General features: G+C 47.0%; 1 pseudogene; it reads left to right on the forward strand.

The window, feature by feature from the left end:
- Positions 1–30: 30 nt before the first annotated feature.
- LOC129833924 (phosphoinositide 3-kinase regulatory subunit 5-like) lies at positions 31–4,592 on the forward strand (annotated as a pseudogene).
- Positions 4,593–9,461: the final 4,869 nt, after the last annotated feature.

Consider the following 9,461-nt stretch of genomic DNA (forward strand, 5'->3'; position numbering starts at 1 on the left):
TCGTTCCAACTTGAAACATTTAAACACAAACCACTGTGATCCTCTTTGTTGTGTGACTGTATTAGGATGGTATTGTTAATGAGCCCAGGTGAGGATGTCCCTCCCGAGCTCCTGTCTGTCTCTGAGCACCTGAGTGGTGTCTGTCACTCCCAGAGGGACACCTCCATCACCCTGATCAAACATGCCTTCCAGGCTGTCCTGCGGACCAAGTACCCCCTCCAGATACTGCATCATGCACTGCAGGTATGTCCTATTATATGTGATTCCTAAATGATGTGTTCAGTGTCACGTCTGCTCCCGCTCTTCCCACCCCTGGCGCTTGAGGGTGCCAGGCTGCCCTGCATCACGCACTCCTGCCATCTATTACGCACACCTGCCTTTCCTCGTCACGCACATCAGAGATATTGGACTCACCTGTTCATTACCTCCCCTATTTGTCAGTTCCCCTGCTCTGTTCCCGGCTGCTGCATTAATTGTTTTTTGTTTGTGTTACTCGTCTGTTGACGCTGTTCCTGTCTCGTTCCATGTCCGTTCCTTATTAAATGTTTGACTCCCCGTACCTGCTTCGTCTCTCCAGTGTCATTCCATGTGACAGAATGCAGCAGCCAACATACAAAGCATCGGGGAGTACTGGCGTTCCGGTTGGAGGTGACTTAGGCTCTAGGTCGCCGCCGATGGAACCGGGGATGCCTAGCCAGCTCGTCGGGTTTCCACGCCCTAGCTGGCTTGAGAGCTTTCCTTGCCTCGGTTGGCTCGGCAGGTGCCCACCCCACGTTGGGCCTCAGCCGGATCGTCAGTTCTTGTTCGCCCAGCCGTCCCGGGAGTTTTTTGTTTTGTTGGTGGATTCCGCCGCCGATGGAACCGGGGGTGCCTAAGCCAGCCCGTTGGGCTTCCACGCCCTGGCTGGCTCGGCAGGTTTCCATCCCACTTCACACTCCACCGGATCATAGGGCTCCCTAACAGTGGGATCGACAGGTGTCTTGCCTCAGCCGGATCGTTGGGCTTCCATGCCTCTGCCGGCTCACCAGGCTCCCACGCTCCTGCCGGTTCGTTGGGCTTCCACGCCACAACCGGCTTGCCCAGCGCCCATGTCTCGGCCGGTTCGCCCAGGTGGGACACCGGGTGGTGCCCCTAGAGGGTGGGTACTGTCATGTCTGCTCCCGCTCTTCTCCCCCTGGTGCTTGAGGGCGCCAGGCTACCCTGCATCACTCACTCCTGCCATCTATTATGCACACCTGCCTTTCCTCGTCACGCGCATCAGCAATATTGGACTCAATCATCACCTGTTTATTACCTCTTCTATATTTGTCAGTTCCCCTGCTCTGTTCCCCGCTGCTGCAATAATTGTTTTTTTTGTGTGTTACTCGTTTGCTGAAGCTGTTCCTGTCTCGTTCCATGTCTGTTCCTTTATTAAATGTTTGACTCACAGTACCTGCTTCATCTCTCAAGCCTCATCCCATGTGACACACAGTTCAGTTACTTTACCTTCTGTCACGTAGGCATTTCTATATGATTATCCAGGGTCATAAATTACCTTTTTCCATTAACCATGTTCTAGCTCCATGGTTTAACGTATTTTGGGTTCATTTTAGGTTTATGCATATATGGGTGGTGCACCAACACTACAGCAGATAATCTGTCATACATATACTGCTAGCAAACAGGTTATACAATATTTGTCTAACAGTCAAAAGGAGCAGAGGATCTGGGGCACCTTGTGACTGCAGTTAGAGGCCCTGGAGACAGCAGCCTCTACATGGGACCCAGACACAGCCAGAGAGTCTACTGCAGAGCCTGAAGGGGCTGGTGGAGAGCATTGGCATACCCCCTCCAGACTGCCATACAGGCCCTGATGAGAGAACTTTACTACATGCGTCATCATAATCTCACCACCTGAGGTGTTCCTGGAACCGATAAACTGGTTAACTTTGGGCAAACAGGACTAACTGGAGATGATTAGAGACGGATAAGGAAGTCAAATGTTGAGTAATTACTAAAACTCAGTGTCAAATACAATGCTTGATCCTTCTTGATCTGATTTAGTCTTGGTTCTTTCTCTTATTATTAGGAAATGTCCATACGCTGCCCTTAGCCAAATATCACATGTACTCCTGGGATAAGGACAACTTCGGTAATGAGCTTTTCCCATTGCTGCTTTCTCCATATCAAGAAAGTATATTTCAACCCCATACTGTAAAATCTGTATAGCCTTTGTCTGTGGATTGTCAATGATGTAATTCTGTGTATTCTTTCAGACATTTTAAATGACCAGAGTGAGCTGGACCAGCTCCCAGTCTTTAACCTTTCCAGAGACAAGGGAGAGGAAGATGAGGAAGAGACAAAGAACCGATACACAGACCACCGGATCTCCACTGTGTCCACCTGCTCCAAAGACTATGTTCTCCAGCTACTCCCTGTCCTCCATCTTGTCTGTGCCCTCAATCCTGTCTGAGTCTTCTGGGGTGGACAGTGACTTCAGTGAGGACTTGGAGACATGACAGCCAACCAGAGACCAGGAGACACCAGAGACACAAGTCAAAAGTTTACTTCAGCCAGCGTTTCTCCATGCTCTTCAAGTCCCAACGCAGCTCCTCCCTCTGCCGAAGCACACAGAGCATGGGCTCCCGTGGTGATGCCATTAGAGACGGCCCATCTGGGGGCGCTGTTCAAGCGCTCCAGGTCCGCCTGCCCCGCAGTTCAGGGGTGCCTGCCCCCACCTCAGATGGACCGTTTCCCCAGAGTCACCACGTGTGTGTCCGGAAGAGGCCCATCTTGAGTTGGGAAGCGGGGGATGGGTTGGAGATGTCCACCCTGGTCAGGGTGGTAGTTTGGGGGGGACCGGGAGGCTGTCCAGGGCCTACACTGACCTACAGCAGAAGGAGAGCAGGTGTCCTCGCCTCACCAGGGCCTACAGGCTGCAGTTCTACTCTGTCCCTGTGAAGAGGGGGAACCTGGGAGGTCCAGGAGGAGTGTCCATAGTGCCTGAGGGGCACCTAGGGAGTCTACTGAAATGCCCAACATCTACGTTAGAATACCCAGCTTCTTGGTTCTTCCAGAAGAGGACAAGAGCATTATCTACAGCTGACTTCATAGTTGTGTACAGAAGGCTTAAAACATTACGACATGCCATTAGATATGACAATGAGAGCTTATAATCACTCCCTAACCTTAACTTTGTACAACTTATCTTATCTTTGCTATCACATCCAGAAGTCAAATGGCGTTATACTTGAGGACAGCACCACTGACATCGCCCGGTTGAATGGCATGACTGACCCCTGGAACAAACAGAGCGTGCTCAGCCTGTCGTCTGATGTCCTGTGCCAGGTACCACAATTACAACTTCACCTGGGTTCCTTTTCAAACAGACCATGTGCCCTTTAATTATCCTAACTGGGGATTGTATTTCTATATGAATGTAATTTCCCAGACAACTTCTAAAGTGGATTGTGACTCAGATAACAGCTCCTCTGAGCGCCTTCTCCTCCTGGCAGACCTGGTGCTGTATTACTGTCGAAATGCAGCACAGCCTGTTCTGCTACAACTCTACCAGGCTGAGGTGAGCCCGGTCCTACTTTAACAAATACAAACTCATTCAAGGGTTTTTCTTAACTTTAATATTTCATACATTGTAGAATAATAGTGAAGACGTCACAACTATGAAATAACACATAATCCAACCCTGGAATGAGTAGGTGTGTCCAAACTTAGAATACACAAGGTGCAATACCAAAATTTGGCTGTACATCAGCAATTTGTCTCTTGGTACTGTATATCAGTCACTCAATTTGATAAATTAGTCTTGCCATCTGTCTAAGCTTGTAGTAATCATGGTTGAATTCTGACCCTTTACTCAGGGGCCCCCATTGGTTCTGACTTGGCATATGTGGACAACTACAAATACCTAGGTGTCTGGCTAGACTAAACTCTCCTCCCAGACTCATATTAAGCATCTCCAATCCAATATTGAATCGGCTTCCTATTTCGCAACAAAGCCTTCTTCACGCACGCTGCCAAACATACCCTCGTAAAACTGACCCTCCTACCGATCCTCGACTTCGGCGATGTCATTTACAAAATAGCCTCCAACACTCTACTCAGAACTGGATGCAGTCTATCAGTGCCATCCGTTTTGTCACCAAAGCCTCGTATACCACCCACCACTACTAACAAATTGATTTCTAACTCCGATATCATATTAACATGGCATAATTCATGGCAAAATGTGTAGAAATGCAGGAAATTATCTTTAAAAAATGACAAATGTTTCTCCACCCTATGGGAAAATGTGTAGAATTACAGGGAATTAGATTTAAAACTGCAAATTTCTCTCCACCACATGGCACAATTTGTAGAATCGCATGAACTTACAGATGTAGGATCTTAATTTGACTCTTTTGTTGCTGAGAATTGTCCTAACAGCACAGTTCATGGAAATTGAAAACATGTGTAGTGGCTTACCTTGACTCACTTGTGTCCCTTTCATCCTTGACCTCACCCGTCAGCATATCTCCAGGTCAGAGGTGAAGTTGGACAAGGTCCAGGTGAGTGGTGGCAGTGGGACCACCTTCCCTGTGTCTGGACCAGGATGAGAAGATCATCCAAAGTGTCATCAGGTACTGTATCAATTAAACCAACCACAGGCCTGATAATGTGCTGCCAATATACAATATATTACATAATTATTTTATATGACATGTTTCTGACCCAATATTTAATATGTTGTGTCATTGTGCTGTAAACCAGGCAGCGGTTCTGACTGGAGGTCTCACAGGAGCCGGCCTAGTCAGGTCCAGCCACTGCACCCCTCCTTCTGCTCCCTGCTCTGCCTGCCCATCACCTCCTGTGGCTCTCAACCATCATTAAACACTAGACTAGGCTACTCCTAAGCTACTCTCTCTCCTGAACCACTTAGACATAAACACCCACATGATGTCCTGATAATAATGTATTCCATTTAGCAGGAAGCTTTTATCCAAAGAAACAGTCATATGTACATGCATTTGAAGTTCGAAGTTTACATACACCTAAGCCAAATACATTTCAACTTGGTTTTTCACAATTCCTGACATTTAATCCTAGTAAAAATGCCCTGTCAGTTAGCATCACCACTTTATTTTAAGAATGTGAAATGTCAGAATAACAGAATTATTTCTTTAAGCTTTTTCTTTCATCACATTCCCAGTGGGTCAAAAGTTTACATATACTTAATTAGTATTTGGTAGCATTGCCTTTAAATTGTTTAACTTGGGTCAAATGTTTTGGGTAGCCTTCCACAAGCTTCCCACAATAAGTTGGGTGAATTTTGGCCCATTCCTCCTGACAGAGCTGATGTAACGGAGTCAGGTTTGTAGGTGTAACAGTATAACTTTAAACCGTCCCCTCGCCCCGACACGGGCGCGAACCAGGGACCCTCTGCACACATCAACAACGGTCGCCCACGAAGCACAGTCGTTACCCATCGCTCCACAAAAGCCGCGGCCCTTGCAAAGCAAGGGGCAACACTACTTAAGTCTCAGAGCAAGTGACGTAACTGATTGAAATGCTACTAGCGCGTACCCGCTAACTAGCTAGCCATTTCACATCCGTTACACTCACCCCCCTTTCAACCTCCTCCTTTTCCGCAGCAACCAGTGATCCGGGTCAACAGCATCAATGTAACAGTATAACTTTAAACCGTCCCCTCGCCCCGACACGGGCGCGAACCAGGGACCCTCTGCACACATCGACAACGGTCGCCCACGAAGCACGGTCGTTACCCATCGCTCCACAAAGGCCGAGGCCCTTGCAAAGCAAGGGGCAACACTACTTAAGTCTCAGAGCAAGTGACGTAACTGATTGAAATGCTACTAGCGCGTACCCGCTAACTAGCTAGCCATTTCACATCCGTTACATAGGCCTCCTTGCTCGCACATGCTTTTTCAGTTCTTCCCACATTTTCTATGGGATTGAGGTCAGGGCTTTGTGATGGCCACTCCAATACCTTGACATTTTTGTCCCTAAGCCATTTTGCCACAACTTTGGAAGTATGCTTAGTGGTCATTGTCCATTTGGAAGACCCATTTGCGACCAAGCTTTAACTTCCTGACTGATGTCTTGAGATGTTGCTTCAATATATCCACAATTTTCCTTCCTCATGATGCCATGTATTTTGTGAAGTGCACCAGTTCCTCCTGCAGAAAAGCACCCCCACAACATGATGCTGCCAACCCCCGTGCTTCACGGTTGGGATGCTGTTCTTTGGCTTGCAAGACTCCCCCTTTTTCCTCAACATAACGATGGTCATTAAGCCAAACAGTTCTATTTTTGTTTCATCAGACCAGAGGACATTTCTCCAAAAAGTATGATCTTTGACCCCATGTGCAGTTGCAAACCGTAGTCTGTTTTTTTAATGGTGGTTTTGGAACAGTGGCTTCTTCCTTGCTGAGCGGCCTTTCAGGTTATGTAAAATTAGGACTCGTTTTACTGTGGATATAGATACTTTTGTACCTGTTTCCTCCAGCCTCTTCACAAGGTCCTTTGCTGTTCTGGGATTGATTTACACTTTTCACACGTATGTTCATCTCTAGGAGACAGAACGCGTCTCCTTCCTGAGCAGTATAATGGCTGTGTGGTCCCATGGTGTTTATACACTGCTCAAAAAAATAAAGGGAACACTTAAACAACACAATGTAACTCCAAGTCAATCACACTTCTGTGAAATCAAACTGTCCACTTAGGAAGCAACACTGATTGACAATAAATTTCACATGCTGTTGTGCAAATGGAATAGACAAAAGGTGGAAATTATAGGCAATTAGCAAGACACCCCCCAAAACAGGAGTGATTCTGCAGGTGGTGACCACAGACCACTTCTCAGTTCCTATGCTTCCTGGCTGATGTTTTGGTCACTTTTGAGTGCTGGCGGTGCTCTCACTCTAGTGGTAGCATGAGACGGAGTCTACAACCCACACAAGTGGCTCAGGTAGTGCAGTTCATCCAGGATGGCACATCAATGCGAACTGTGGCAAAAAGGTTTGCTGTGTCTGTCAGCGTAGTGTCCAGAGCATGCAGGCGCTACCAGGAGACAGGCCAGTACATCAGGAGACGTGGAGGAGGCCGTAGGAGGGCAACAACCCAGCAGCAGGACCGCTACCTCCGCCTTAGTGCAAGGAGGTGCACTGCCAGAGCCCTGCAAAATGACCTCCAGCAGGCCACAAATGTGCATGTGTCTGCTCAAACGGTCAGAAACAGACTCCATGAGGGTGGTATGAGGGCCCGACGTCCATAGGTGGGGGTTGTGGTTACAGCCCAACACCGTGCAGGACGTTTGGCATTTGCCAGAGAACACCAAGATTGGCAAATTCGCCACTGGCGCCCTGTGCTCTTCACAGATGAAAGCAGGTTCACACTGAGCACATGAGCACATGTGACAGACGTGACAGAGTCTGGAGACGCCATGGAGAACGTTCTGCTGCCTGCAACATCCTCCAGCATGACCGGTTTGGCGATGGGTCAGTCATGGTGTGGGGTGGCATTTCTTTGTGGGGCCGCACAGCACTCCATGTGCTCGCTAGAGGTAGCCTGACTGCCATTAGGTACCGAGATGAGATCCTCAGACCCCTTGTGAGACCATATGCTGACACATGCACATTTGTGGCCTGCTGGAGGTCATTTTGCAGGGCTCTGGCAGTGCACCTCCTTGCACTAAGGCGGAGGTAGCGGTCCTGCTGCTGGGTTGTTGCCCTCCTACGGCCTCCTCCACGTCTCCTGATGTACTGGCCTGTCTCCTGGTAGCGCCTGCATGCTCTGGACACTACGCTGACAGACACAGCAAACCTTTTTGCCACAGTTCGCATTGATGTGCCATCCTGGATGAACTGCACTACCTGAGCCACTTGTGTGGGTTGTAGACTCCGTCTCATGCTACCACTAGAGTGAGAGCACCGCCAGCATTCAAAAGTGACCAAAACATCAGCCAGGAATTATAGGAACTGAGAAGTGGTCTGTGGTCACCACCTGCAGAATCACTCCTGTTTTGGGGGGTGTCTTACTAATTGCCTATAATTTCCACCTTTTGTCTATTCCATTTGCACAACAGCATGTGAAATTTATTGTCAATCAGTGTTGCTTCCTAAGTGGACAGTTTGATTTCACAGAAGTGTGATTGACTTGGAGTTACATTGTGTTATTTAAGTGTTCCCTTTATTTTTTTGAGCAGTGTACTTGCGTACTATTGTTTGTACAGTTGAACGTGGTACCTTCAGGCGTTTGGAAATTGCTCCCAAGGATGAACCAGACTTGTGGAGGGCTACAATTTTTAGGGGTCTTGGCTGATTTCGTTTGATTTTCACATGAAAGAGGCATTGAAATACATCCACAGGTACACTTCCAATTAACTCAAATGATGTCAATTAGACTCAGAAGCTTCTAAAGCCATGACGTAATTTTCCAAGCTGTTTAAAGGCACAGTCAACTTAGTGTATGTAAACTTCTGACCCACTGGACATTGTGACACAGTGAATTATAAGTGAAATAATCTGTAAACAATTGTTGGAAAATTACTTGTGTCGTGCACAAAGTAGATGTCCTAACCGACTTTCCAAAACTATGGTTTGTTAACAAGAAATTTGTTGAGTGTTTGGAAAACAAGTTTTAATGACTCCAACCTAAGTGTATGCAACTTCAACTGCACATTTTATGTATGGTCCCGGGAATAATCCACTACCCTGGCGTTACAAGTGCCATGCTCTACCAACTGAGCTACAGAGGAAGTTGTATTACTTTGCTCATCTGGTGTTCTGTGTACTGTAGTAGTCAACTCAGTCGTTTGGCGATCGACGTCACCGGCTTTCTAGCCATCGCCGCTCCATTTCTCATATCCATTTGTTTAGTCTTGTTCCATTACACACCTGGTTTTCATTCCATAATTACTGCATGTTTTTAGTCCTCTGTTCCCCACCATGTCTTTGTGTGTAATTGTTTATTGTTATGTGGATTTTGTCAGGCACTATACTTTTGCTATGTTCCGTGTTTTTGGCACGTTATTGTTCTTATGTGCTGTCATCTTTGGACCGGAATTAAAGTGAGCCTGTTTATTACTCTGCTCTCCTGCACCTGACTTCACCTCCCGTACACACCCCTGACACTCAGGATATTGTACAGTCACAATGGGCTTCCATGGGCATTGCACTGTCCATTTTTGTCATTCTTATCATGTCTGAAGATTCATTCATTGAAATGTTCTCTATGCTATAATGTCAACATTTAATTTTTCAACTGTGAATGGCCCTGTAGACTCCTCAGTCCTCATTGACAAGTGTATAACTTGAATAAATACACTTTTTTTTCTTCTTTTTTTTAAATAAATCTAACAGGATTCCATACTGTTGAATTTATTTCAGCTAAGCAATAACATAAAGGAAGTGAACATTGGGTCGCGCGTCAACCTGCCTACATATTACAAAGAAGGTGTGGCCGAA

The sequence above is a fragment of the Salvelinus fontinalis genome, chromosome 34 (assembly GCF_029448725.1).
Source record: "Salvelinus fontinalis isolate EN_2023a chromosome 34, ASM2944872v1, whole genome shotgun sequence".
Lineage (NCBI taxonomy): Eukaryota > Metazoa > Chordata > Actinopteri > Salmoniformes > Salmonidae > Salvelinus > Salvelinus fontinalis.